This window comes from Rattus norvegicus, chromosome 6 (genome assembly GCF_021556685.1).
Source record: "Rattus norvegicus strain SHRSP/BbbUtx chromosome 6, alternate assembly SHRSP_T2T, whole genome shotgun sequence".
Lineage (NCBI taxonomy): Eukaryota > Metazoa > Chordata > Mammalia > Rodentia > Muridae > Rattus > Rattus norvegicus.
The window spans coordinates 17,015,837-17,029,201 of record NC_141539.1 but is presented as its reverse complement, the minus strand read 5'-3'; the positions used below and the strand labels follow the sequence as shown (position 1 = coordinate 17,029,201).

At 48.3% G+C, this 13,365-nt stretch overlaps 1 long non-coding RNA gene across 1 annotated transcript; it reads right to left on the bottom strand.

The window, feature by feature from the left end:
* Positions 1-3,469: 3,469 nt before the first annotated feature.
* On the bottom strand, positions 3,470-11,982 carry LOC148005055 (uncharacterized). Its single transcript, XR_015622715.1, has 2 exons — positions 11,725-11,982; positions 3,470-4,711 (listed from the first exon to the last, which is right to left on the bottom strand). It is a non-coding gene; the product is annotated as an uncharacterized LOC148005055 (long non-coding RNA).
* Between the last annotated feature and the right edge of the window lie 1,383 nt (positions 11,983-13,365).

The following is a 13,365-nucleotide window of genomic DNA, read 5'->3' as shown; positions in this document are numbered from 1 at the left end:
TGTGTCCACATAATATACACACATGTATATGCTTGCATATACATATATACATGCATATGTGTCCACATACATATACACATGTATATGCCTGCACACACATACATACATACATACATACATACATACATACACACACAGAGTCTTTCTCCATCAAGACTGAGGCCGTGGTTGCATAGTAGCCCTCCTCAGGAACCACTGGCACCTACAGGCTTGATGATAGCCTAACTACTCTAAGTTTAGCACTTGTGGTAGCATGAGGAAAGGCAGTACAAACCTCCCTTGGAGATGACACTGGCCTGGAACCACCCTCTGAGGCTCCTGGGGCAGGGAGGTGGAAAGAGATTTCTGTCTCCCATGGTCCGAATAAGCAGCCCCAGGTTTCCTTCCTGGTTTGACGCTAGGCAAAGGTGACTCTCTCTGGTAGGGATAGGGTCCTGACAAGATCCTAGGAGCTGAGTAAATAGGATCGTGAAGCTAAAAAACACATGAGGCAGAATTCCCGGGCCTCCACTCAGGAGTCCTAGTCAGGAACAGGGGCCAGGCCAGAGTCCTGTGGAGTAACGGCCTGCTTTGTCCTTCCTTGAGGTGTTCTGTCTGCCTGTGGAGGTAATAGAGGTAGCATTGGTATCTAGCATGACCTTGAGTGGTTAGACGGGCCGACCTGTCTGAACAGGTTCGAAAGCTGCAAGGAGGAAAAATCCACCAAGGTGATATCCGCTCTTGACTCCTCCAGCTCCTCAGCCCTTTGCTCAGTCCCCTGTCCATTTGTCACGTGCTTGCCTCTGCCCCTGGACCAGGTCCCGTGGCGCCTGGAGTGCCTGACTCTGAACCAGCTCCGCTGGCCTTCTGAGTTCTGGCTACTTCCTGGCTGTGTCCCGGGGGCTGCCGAGAACCCTGAGCTCCTCATGTCATTGTACGGAAGGACAGGCACAGACTCGCCAGACGCAGGGCTCAGAGACACGTACCCCTGCATTGTCTGAGCCCTGCTGAGGAACTCCTTCCCGGTTATAGATCGGTTCATGCTGGCGGGCACACTAAGCCATACATACTCAACCGTGCCCAAGGCACAGGAGACGTCAGTCCCTCGGAGCTTTCCTTTATTTAAAGTTTTGACATCTCATCATCTTGCATATTTGGAGTTAATCTTGAATTTTAAAGATACTGCTTCAAATATATGAATTGGATGTTGGGGTTTGGGGTGTTCCGTTAAGCCTTTCTTTTGCGACAAGGACCTTGTTGACTCCCCCATGACAGGGTCAAGGACATGGAGAAAGGAGCTCTTGGTCTGGCCTGGTGCAGCCATGAGCAGAGATGTGTAGGGATGAAATTAGTCAAGACTTTTCTAAGAGGGGTTCACAAGGTCTGGCATGTGTGTGTGTGTGTGTGTGTGTGTGTGTGTGTGTGTGTGTGTGTGTGCTTGTGTATACTTATGAATCTGGATGTAGGGGTGACAAGGGAAACCAAGACTTTCAGAATTCCACTACAGGGTCAACGGAGTGGAGGGCATGTCCTGGTGTGGGTGGAGTACATTTGAGTCTTTAGACGTAGAAAGAGGATCGGGAAACAGAACTGGGCGGAGGGGGAGAAAGTCCCAAAAGAAAAGTGAGGAAGTTTAGTTTCTGAAAGGAGGGTCTGAGGGAAGGGATGGGAAAAAAGAAAACTGAGGAGAAAAGTCCTTACCTCCCACCTTCAATGTGTGCACAGAGCGCACTGCACATGGCTGTCCCTGCCGCACTTGCCCACGTGTGCTCAAGGCTGTGTGCCAGGAGGATGCAAGTTTGCATACGTAGGTCTAGACCACAGCCTTTCCACCCTGTCTTTACTCTGTTTCCCCGATTACAAACCCATTTACATTAGGCAGAAATGTGCAGGTCCTAGAGGAAGAACGAAGCCGGCATCAGCCTGGCATTTGGACATAAACTCTGTTGTTCACTTAGAATGACCTATGGTGCCTGTGACCAGGTGAGCCTCACTTCTAACAATGTCTTCCTAGCCTTGGCCTGCCACTATGACAAAGTCTCCTGTAGCCCAGGGTGTCCGTTACGCCCAGTTTATGCAGTGCCAGTGACTCAGTGGATGTTAGAGAGCACCCTGCCAATGGAGTTACAGCCTCAGTTCCCTTCTCAGCGTGTGCACGCGTGTGCGTGTGTGCAGGAACAAGCACACTCTCGAGCTTAGGATAGGGACTCCTGTAGCCCAGCCTGACCTGGAACTTGTTCTGTAGTCAAGAATGACTTGGAACTCCTGGTCCTCCTGCTTCTGCCTCCCAGTGCTGGGATAACATATCTACTCCATCAGCCCTGGTTTACCGGGGCTTCCTCTCTAGTCACTGATTCCTCCTTCCCATGGCCGAAGGCTTCATCTCAGAGACTTCCTTCTTGTGAGATTTTTTTTAAACCCACTTATATGAGTCTGTTTTTGCTTCAATCCCAGGTGTGGAATATGGGGCTGCTTCAGATTGTCCACAGCAGCTGACTGGAATCTGTCTCGTGCTCTGGCAGGGGCATGATTCTACCAGCTGAAAGATAGTTTAAGTTTGGAATTCTGGGGACTCTTGAGAGGTTATAAAAAATGCCAGAGCCCGGAGAGCCTGTGGAGGCTGCTGCTGGTTCCTGCCGCTGCTTTTGCTATTGGCTGTTTTGCTGTTTGGGTGGATTGCTGGTCGGAGATATCTTGACAGTGAACACTGGACTTGCCCCTAGACACTCAATGCCCTAATCATCAGGGAGTAGTCTAAAGAGATCTATGCCCCTTTCCCCTTTAAACTTTCTTCTACCAGTGTTGAGGGGTGGAAGGGATTGGGGTGGAGAAGGGGAGTAAATATCAGGATCCAGTATAGTAGCCAGAAGTACAGTTACACGTCCCGTGGAGATCCAGGCCTTCTGAGCAGCCTGCTGACTTACCTCTTCACTCTCGCCAGTATCAGAATCGGCATCCTTGGGGCTGAGCCCTGAACAGGAGCTCACCCCTTCTGTGTGGTGGGCACCAGGTCTAGACCCTGCCTGCCTGAAGCCTCACTGGTGAGCAGACTCTGAGGTTTACCAGGCTCCCTAGGGGCCATTGCTACATGAGGTTGGGGATAGGTGGAAAAGGCAGTGAACAGATTTCAACTCGTGCCTCCTGGAAACCACATCAAATGGTGCAGCTAGGAATTAATAAATAAATTTGGGAGACAAGTCAATTACCCTCCCCCTGTGCCCCTGTCCCCAGGGGCAAACAGCGGCAAGTGGTTCCCAGACTCAGCATGCTGCCTTCCCCAGGGCAGGACAACCACTGCAGCTGGCTTCTGTCAGATTAGCTGAGCAAGATGTGACAGGCCTCTGTCCTCTGGGGAAATCACTCCTTTCCTGGGAGGTGGTGAGGACATTCCCAGGTTGCTCTGTTCCTGCCCTTTCCCCGCACACTCCTGGTTTTACCACTTTATATTGAAAAAAAAAAAACCAAAAAACAAAACTCAGACACTGACTTCTTGTTGCTTTTGAAAACACATATTCACTCTGCAAATGTGGAGCAAAGCCCGTTAGCTATGTGGTAGAGGCTTTGCTGGGTTGGAGAATCTTGGAGACACAGCTCTGCCTGTGAAGAGTTTACCAGTGTGTGTGTGTGTGTGTGTGTGTGTGTGTGTGTGTGTGTGTGTGTGCAGGATGTGTGTATCAGGCAATGTGATTCCATATAGTGAATTTTTTTGGACTAAAAAAGTGGGGAGTTCCTAGCTTAGTCTAAAAGGCTCCCCGGAGAGCCCTCTGAGAAGGTGATGTGAAACAAGCTGTTACTTTGACGGGTGGAGAGTGCTGCAAGTTTTACAGAGCTGGGGAATGGAGGTGAAGTGAGAGAGGGGGCTTTGAAGTGATTCAGCTGGAAGGATCCAGATGTGAAAGGGACAGAGTTGGGCTGGGGTGACGAGGGAGGGGAGGAGCTACAGGTACCTGATGACAGGGTTTCAGGGTTTCATCAGAGACAGACAGACAGACATAGAGACAGAAAGACAGACAGACTGAGAGAGAGAGACAGAGAGAGAGAGAGAGACAGAGAGAGAGAGAGAGAGAGAGAGAGAGAGAGAGAGAGAGAGAGAGAGAGAGAGAGATGGGATTTAGGTTCCTTTCAGCTTTGTGTACACTGTGCACAGGGTGTTATTTCTACATCAAACAATTCCGTGGAGTCCACCAGATGCAGAGAATAGCAATCTCCTCTCTGTTCAGCATTAGGGAAAATGAGTCCTCCAACCTTTGCTGCCTCTGAATTTTCTCAGCTTGCATCAATTAGACAAGTTCTTTAGATTGATGCTCTCCTCTTGTTTATTGTGCACGAAGATGACTTGGGACATCGAGTCAACTGTGGGTGTTTGGTGTCTGTCGTGGAGGCTGGGGTTCTACAGGGCTCCGCAATGTGCATTTTTAACAAGCTCCATGGGTCAGAGAGCACATTTTGAAAAACACGTTCCCAGAAGCTGATCACGTCCTCCCAGGGAACGTGCTTGTGACTGAGGCTGCCACCAGATGGCAGTACTGCTTCGTGATGCTCTAATTAGACTCCCGGGTTTTCCTTCTTCAACTGGGGGTGGTGGTCGCTGGCCCAGAGACAGACAGTTCTGGGTTTGTTGTTTTGCAAGAATGTGTAGAAATGAGGCTGGGTTGGTGAGGAACGCTCAGCTGCTTGTGGGGTGGGGAGTGGTGCTGAGGCTGGAAGATTGCAAGTTCAAGACCTGCTTGGGCTACAGAGTGAGAAGGTCATCAGGGAGTGCAGGTCAGGGGCACTGCACTCGCTTAGCGCCCACTCAAAGAACAAACAGATAATGAAGATTAAAACAAGTTAGTCATCAAAGCGTAAATTTCAAAAAAGTTTAAATTTCATTTTCAGCCAGCAGAGCTGAGCTTTCCATGCAGAAATCTCCTGTCCTGCGCTCATTCTGATCACCTGAAATCTGCGAGGCTCAACGAGCACATGGACTTAGTTCTTATTGGTATTATTGTTTGGAATGTCCCCGTCTTTATCACGGGATAGAGTCGCTTTTTCATGCCCATTATTAAATGACTGAGGCAGGGATGGGATGTATCCCTTGGGGTCTTTGAGCAGGGTAGTGACAGGGGCACCTCAGCTTTCAAACACAGCTCTTGGTTTATACTTGATTGACATGGTGGTCCTGGTGACCTGGCTTAAATTGGAAACTGGCTGGACAGGGTCCAAAAGTCCATTAAATGATGATCTGAATTAGTGACTTCTAGTGCCAGCTCTAGGGTGTCCTGTTATTCGATGGTGCCCTGTCTGCTGGACTTCCCTAGTGCGGTCACTGAGAAACATCTCCAGCCCCTTTTTGGGGACGGGGTTGCTCTCCGAAAAACTCAGAGTGTATAAATACTATGGTCTCTTTCTTATCCCTAGTCAGCAGCTTTGGCTGATTCTTTCTTTCTTTCTTTTTTTTTTTTTTTTTTCCGGAGCTGAGGATCGAACCCAGGGCCTTGCGCTTGCTAGGCAAGTGCTCTACCTCTGAGCTAAATCCCCAGCCCCACTTTGGCTGATTCTAAGTGACCATTGTTGGTACCAGGAGAGATGGGGACTCCCGGTGTCCTGCTTTCTCTACATCCTGTTTTCAACTGCATCTCTGTTTTCCTTCCCCTCCCTCCTCTTGCTTCTTCTCCTTTTCTCTCCTTTCTTGTTCTGTGCGCTCTCTCTCTCTCTCTCTCTCTCTCTCTCTCTCTCTCTCTCTCTCTCTCTCTCTCTCGTTTCCAAGAAGGTCTTGATGTGTAGCCCAGGCTCACTTGCCTTATTCTTAGGCTCCCCTATTTCAGACTCCCAGATTCTGGGGTTACTGGAGAGTACAACACACCTGCCCACGGTGGCTTTTAAAACTAGGGAAAAACAAGACAAGAACAATATAAAAATCTATTATTGTGGGGCTGGGGACTTAGCTCAGTGGTAGAGCGCTTACCTAGGAAGCGCAAGGCCCTGGGTTTGGTCCCCAGCTCTGAAAAAAAGAACCAAAAAAAATCTATTATTGTTATTATTATTATTATTATTTATTTTAAAAGAATTATTTATTTTAAGTATATGAGTACACTGTCACTGTCTTCAGACACACCAGAAGAGGGCATCAGATCCCATTACAGATGGTTGTGAGCCACCATGTGGTTGCTGGGATTTGAACTCAGGATCTCTGGAAGAGCAGCCAGTGCTCTTAAATGCTGAGCCATCTCTCCAGCTGGAAATCTCTTATTTTTATTGTCCACCACCATTTCATGTAGAAATTGTATCTTGAGTTAGGTAAATTTGTTGTTTGAATTCATCTCACCAGTTTCTTTTTACTTTTCTAATTGTGACTTCTAGAAAATTTCAAATTGTAGGATATCTTGCATTCTATTCTATAGGCCACACATCGAAATTCATGTTTTAATTGGAAATTAAATGAATAAAGAGCCAAAGTTTGTTGGCCAATGATATATTAGAAGTAAAACAAAACAGAACCCTTCGTTTAAGTGAAAGTCCAAATTCTCATCACATCTTTGGGCAGCAATGTTTTCCCTTGGCTTCTCTCCATTGATGGGGTAACAGCAGCAGCCTACTTGAGCCTATTTAAAGTCACGTAAGACACCGTGTGCGTATGAGGAGCCCCCGCAAACTCTGAGTCGACATGCTGCAATTGGACCGCTGTCAGGGTTACTGATAAGAGCTACATTAGACCAAAGAATGGGTCGACTCACATTCCCTCTGCGCAGGAGGTCCTGGCTTCAGCGACTCTTAGGACTTAATTCCTAGGCAAGGTTCTGAGTCATTCCATATGCTTATGCAATGTAAATTGACAATACGGGATTAAAACAGAGATTTCTCTGGGAGTGGTGGCGCATGCCTTCTATCCCAGCACTTGGAAGGCAGAGGCAGGTCACTATGTCAGTTCAAGGCAAACCTGGTCTACTGAAAGAATTCTAGTGAGCTAGAATTCACTACGAGAAGTTACGGAATGAAACCCTGTCTCAAAGCAAAACAATAGTGACTTAAGGGCTGGGCGTATAGCTCCCTTGTAGACTGCCTGCCTAGGTGATTGAATTCCTGAGTTCCATCCCCAGTACTCCATAACTCAGTGTGTTGACACACAGTTTATCCCCACTATACAGGAGGTACCGATCAGAGGGTCGGAAATTCAAGGGCTACATAGGGAGTTCAAGGCCAGTCTGGGATACAAGAGACCCTGTCTTAAGTAGGTAGGGCCATTGAGATAGTTCAGAGGGCAAACATACTTTCTGAGCATGTCCTTAGTACCTGAGTCCAGTCCTCTAACCTATATATATATGTTATATATAATATATAACGCTCACTATACCACCTTCATACTAATTATAAATCAAACCCTAACCTCGCTTCCCAAACACAACGCCAAAGAACCTTTTCACTGGCGAACCCATCTCAAGGCCTATGCAGTTACTACAGTTACTCCATTTTCCTCTTGGTGATCTGGATCACAACCAGGGAGGCTTGGGGTAGAGGAAGAGGGGAAAACTGAATGTGACAAGTGTTTCTGTTTGCAAAGGATCCAGGCCATGGGTGGGGAACAAAGACAGGTATAAGGATGGAAATTGTGGACGTCTGTCCAAGGTCTTCTATGAGAGCCCGGGACGGCTCTCCCCACCCGCTCCCCACCCCATTGCTTGCTCGGTGGAAAGCTGACTCTGGGTCATGTGGCTTAAGCACTTCATTTGAGGACGACAGGGTTAGTCAACGATGCTCTGACTGGAGCCCTCACCCCACTTCATGTCTCTCCTGCACCAGCAGTGTAAGGGGGGAATGAACTGGAAAATCTACTTTGAAATGATTATGACTCCTCCTCTTCCCCCTCCCCTCCCCCTCTTCTCCTCCTTCCCCTCCTTCTTTCACCCTCCTTCTCTCGCCCTCCTCCTCCTCCTCCTCTTGCCCTCTCCTCCCCCATCCCTTGCCCTTTCGACCTCTCTTTCTGAAAGGGTCTCACTGTGTAGCCCAGATTAGCCTGGAACTTGCAATTCTCCTGCTTCAGCCTTTCAAGTGATAGAATCCCAGATGCGTGCCATCATCTCTGGCTTTGAACTGATTTTTTTCTTTTTTCTTTTTTTCTTTTGAAAAGTACTTTTCATTAAAAAATTTAAAAGTTGAAGACTTGCGATTGAAAGCACCTAGAGTTTACCATCATAATCACTTGAGTGGACATTTTTTTAATACCGTTCCTTAACCATGCATTCTTGGAGCCTGGAGGATGAGCCATCACGCTTCCTGCTGAGAGGAGAGGGAAGGCAGTGTCTAAGGCTCCACACTGATGCTCGCAACTCACTGGTTGGGATGAAGGTGTGGGAATCTACACCTTATGGACAGAGAAATGGGATGAGACCTAGAGGGCGAGAGTAGAATTCACCATGCCTCAGGTGGGAGGGACCTCAGGTAACAGCAAAGATGGCAGCTAGAGTCATCTTTCAAGACCAGGGCTGCTGGGATGTCTGGCTGGGGAGGAGTTGGCTTCTTTCCCCACAGGCCCAGACGGTGTTGGGAAGAGAGGTGCAGGTTTGGCTGAGAAGACTTGCTTTATATCTCATGGGAGCTGGAAGAAGGGATTCCCCTTGAGGTCACTCCTGTTCACTCCTGTGGGACCCCATCACGAGGAAGGGGAGGACAGAGGAAGTGCCTGGAATTTGGCCCTGGGTCTGTCTGCAGGGAATGAGGGGCCATGCAGACTGTTCGAGTGAGTGAGGGCAAGAGTTTGGGAATTCTCTGAAAGGGTGCTTGGGAAGTTAAAGCCAAAGGGTGAGCGGTTATAGTGGGCCTGGAGGCTGAGGAGCCCAAGACAGAGTTCTTGTACTGGGCATCTGGTGCCCAGGAGGGGCCATGGGGGAAGGGAGGCCTCCACACAGGAAGTCGAAGCAGAGCAGGAATTCCAGATCCGGGGCTGTAAGCAAGTGGATGAGCCTCAGCTCAGACTGGAGGAGCTGGACAGAGCATCATCAGTTAGCATGCGCTAGGTAAGGCTGCAGTAACAAACGTGCCCGAGTCTTAAGTGTAGTACTTTACGCCTCAGCCCCAGTACACACTGGGCTCACCCTTGAATTCGTACCCCTGTCTCCAATCCAGGGAGTCAAGTTGAAGGCCAGCCTTTATGGAGGGGAAAGGGTAGAGGGGTGGCAGAGGACGATATTGGTTCTTTCTACAGGTGCATGAGTTCTAACAACACTGGCCGAGGCCAATTACACGGGGCTGTGACAGTTGATTGGGCAAAGGGAGCACCTCCTCCAGGAGGCATCCCAAGTCCCCAGGGTTTGGGTGTGTGGTGGGGGGAGTAGCCATAAGCACAAGGGACTACACACAGGGCTTCTGAGCATGCTCGCCTCTCTTTGACTCTCCCGCTCTTAGAGAAAGAGGGACAAGGAGTTGCTTAGAAGCCCAGAGAACCCTCACAAGACTCCTGTGGGTTGAGCGGCTTAGACCAGGTAGTGAATGAGAAGCAGCTGTGTTTCCTGTCACCATGGAGAGGCCTGGAAGACTGTGGCTCCCAGCCATGGCCAGAGGTTGCAGGATCAAGAGCTGAGGGGCTGCCTGCAGTCTCCTTGCCCAATTTCCTGTGCAGTGGAGGAAGGAGCTCATTCTACAAAGCCAAGCTGTTCTTCACCTCCCAGCATTTTCAAAAGACTTGCTTGTTTTCTAAAGATTCTGTCTGTCTGTCTGTCTATCTATCTATCTATCATCTATATATCTCTATCTATCTATCTATCCATCTATCTATCATCTACCTACCCACCTACCTATCATTTCATCTAGTGCCACACCCTGTAGCTTTGACTGGGACTTGCTATCTAGGCCAGACTAGTCTTGAACTCATGATGATCTTTCTGTCTCTACCTCCCAAGTCAAAGCCTTCTTATCTAAGACAACTTACAGGAACTGACAGGGATAGAAAGCCAAGGACTAATTCCTCACTATTGAACGAAGAAACTGAGGTTCACAAGAGCAAAGGATGTGTCTGAGACCATACAACCAGTCATCAGCAGAGATCGCGGGAACCCAGTCCTTTTTCTCTGGGCTAGGTATTCTCTGTGACGTGGACCGCGGAGGGCAGCCTGGCACAGAGGTAATGGAGGGGGAGATCCCAGAGGCACACAGGAGTGATGGGTGGGGGTAAAGATTTGGAATCAGAGAGCGTCTCTCCTTATCATTCACCTGTGGGCTGACTAACACGATAGAGTCTTGGTTTGCTCCTTTATAAAGTGGGCTGAAAGTCGGGGTCCACTCAGAAATTGTGAAGTCAGAGCCTAACCGCTAAAGGGATGGAGGTATAAGGAGATTGAGTGATTGGGTTATGAGGCTGGAGCCCTTACAAATAGCTTCCAAGCCCTTGTAAAATGACAGGACTGAGCACCGTCTACCATATAAGCACATAACGGGACATAAATAATGTGTAACCCGGAAGAGGTTCCTCACCAGAGCCCTGCCATGCACCCTAATCTCAGACTTCCAGACTCCAGCTTCAGAAGTGAGTGTTGCTTAAGGCTTCCAGATACGATCAGTTGAAAACTGGGGATGTAACTTTCACTCTCCTGGCGTAACTGTCATCTTCCAGGCTTGCCGCCTCAGTCTGCTAACCTAGTCTCTCTCCACTTCTGACTTTTGGCTCTGCCTGGCCTCAAACTAACTCTGGCAATCTCTTCTAATCTCGCTCCTTCTGGTTCGTTCTGTCTTCACCTGAGTCTAGCTTGTTCTCTTCTGCAATCTGTCTCTGTAAAACTCTCCCAGTAAAAGTGCCTCTTTCTCTCTCTGAAGTAGCTTCCCTTTCTTCTCTCTCCTTATAAGAATTGGGTGCATCCTATCTCTGACTCATTCTGCCGGATCTTTCTCTCTGATTCTTCACTTTGTCTGCCCTGTAAGTAGAAGTCACTTTCAAAAATGGATACTCTGTCTACAAACTAACTTTACCTTCATTGTTTCAGATTAAAGGTGTGTGCTAGGGGTTGGGGATTTAGCTCAGTGGTAGAGCGCTTGCCTAGCAAGCGCAAGGCCCTGGGTTCGGTCCCCAGCTCTGAAAAAAAGAAAAGAAAAAAAAAAGGTGTGTGCTAAGGCCTGAGCCGTACCACAGAAGAAACAAGTTTTCTCAGTAAATAGTACATTCTTGGGGTTCACAGTGTGATCAAACATCTTGTAACAGAAAGTTTCAAAAAATGTTCATTTTTATTATTTCAAGTTGTGTGTGTGTGTGTGTGTGTGTGTGTGTGTGTGTGTGTGTGTGTGTGTGTGTGTGTTGGCAGGGGTTGCATGTGTGTACAATCCTGGAGGAGGCCAGAGGGATCAAATTCCCCTGGAGTTTGAATTACAGGTAGCTGTGAACTGCCTGAGGTAGGCGCTGGGAACTGAACTCAGGTCCTCTGGAAGGATAGGAATTGCTCTTAATCACTGAACCATCTCTCTAGGCCCTAAGCTCTGTTAGTATTGTGTGAGCTTGTGTGTACAGCTGGTGAGGTCAGAGAACAACTTTATGGAGTTGGTTCTGTCCTTCCACCTTTATAAATGTTCCACTGATCAAACTTAAGTTATTCTTTAGGCTTTCACAGCAAGTGCTTTCACACGATGGCCCACCGTTTCACTAGCCCAGAGATGATGCTTGCTTGCTATAGCAATCTAAACCAAGACAATCTCTTTCCATATCATCAAGCAAGCCGGTCAATGAGTACGACAAATAAGAAACAGTCATTGAAAAATAGTCCCAGTCTGCAAAAGGCGACTCACCAGCTTGTCAGCTCTATTCCAGGAAGTAGGGGTCTGGCTCTTCAAACTGTGTACTCCCTTCCTCTGGGGCCAGGGGAGGGGGCCTGTGACGTGACCACTTCAGAAATAGCCTGCAGTTCACTCTTCCCTGCTTCCCCTGGGATCCAGGCTGAGGATTTTCTTTTGCAGAGACAAACAAGGAAGTCAAAGCAATTTCATAAACCCCTGAAGCCTGATTCTGAGTCATCCTTCTGTGCGGATGGGTTATGGCTAAAGACTGAGTTCAGCTGGAGCTCTTGGGGATCAAGGACTTGCAACAGCTATGGGAGAGGCTTGGACGTTGTGTGTCATCTGTTTAACTGGCTGGTTGTCCTGAGGAGCGGGACCCACAAAGAGGACAGAGAGGAGAGAAGTCCACCTCCATCATGTGTGAGCACCAAGGGCTTTCCCTGGACCAACGCAGAGAAAGCATCTTAGTCTTCATGGAGACAGTTAGCCATCCTAACGAAGACCATTCCGGCCACTTGCAAGGCAGAGTTTGGAATCCTGTGTCTTTTCTCAATTGATCAGTGGATAAGCTTTCTGGCTGTGTTTACCTTTGCCTAGAAATATGGAGTGGAGAGATCCACTTGGGAGAGGGAACAGCTCGGCACATCAGTCCTGTGACACACCCATACGGCTCCAGATAGGCACAGGTCTAGTTTAACCTCAGCCATCACGGTGGTAACTGTGAGCTTAGGGTCTTCACTTACCATAGGCCAGCCCTCTGTTTTGCCTGTGTCAGGTCTCCTCAGCTGTGTTTGTGGTGGGGGAGTTGCCTTTATATTTAGAACTCAGTAATACTAGCAAAAGGAGATTCATTGAGTAGATTGTAACCTGTGTTACAAGTCTCCAGACAGGTACAACTGATGTATCCATGGCAACCTCACACCGAGTACAAATAGATTCCTGGTATTAATTTCCATCCATTTGGAGGGAAATTCCGCTCCATGATCCAGCCCTGTCTAGTCTATATGTATTCTTCTGGTGTTCCTCACATTCTAAGCCCTCTGAGTCCAACATGGTCCCATGTTAGCAACACCCTTTCTTCGTAGGGCCCACGGCCCAGGAAGTTTCAGGGTCTGTTCACAGCTTCCCAAGATTAGACTTTAAATATGGAGGTCAGCAGGTGTGTCTTCCCAATTCTAGCTCCTTGTCCGATACACTGTGTGCAGGTTTGTCCAGACACGAACACAGTGGGTGTGGCTCCTAACCCAGCGTCCATTCTACCAATCAAGCCTGCTCCACCCAAAGCGTTCTGTCTGTGGCTACCGGCAGTCAGATTGGCAGCCTCGAGTTCTGATAAAGAAGGCGTGGTTTCTTAGGTGAATATCCCACCAATGTCTTCCTCTTTGGGTACATGTGCATGTGTATGCACATGTGTGTGGCGGTACATGTGGAGGCCAGAGGTCGACATATGGTGTCTTTCTCAAACAGCTCCCCCTCTTGGTTTTTAATCATATTGTTTATTGTTTGACAATTGTATACATATATCCAACGTATCTTGATCACAACACCCCTAAGTCTCCCCTCCTGCTGCCCAAACCCCACAACACAAGCCCTTTTCACCTTTATCCATTCTATTTTTTTAGACAAGGTTTCTCTCTCTCACTGAGCTTGGAA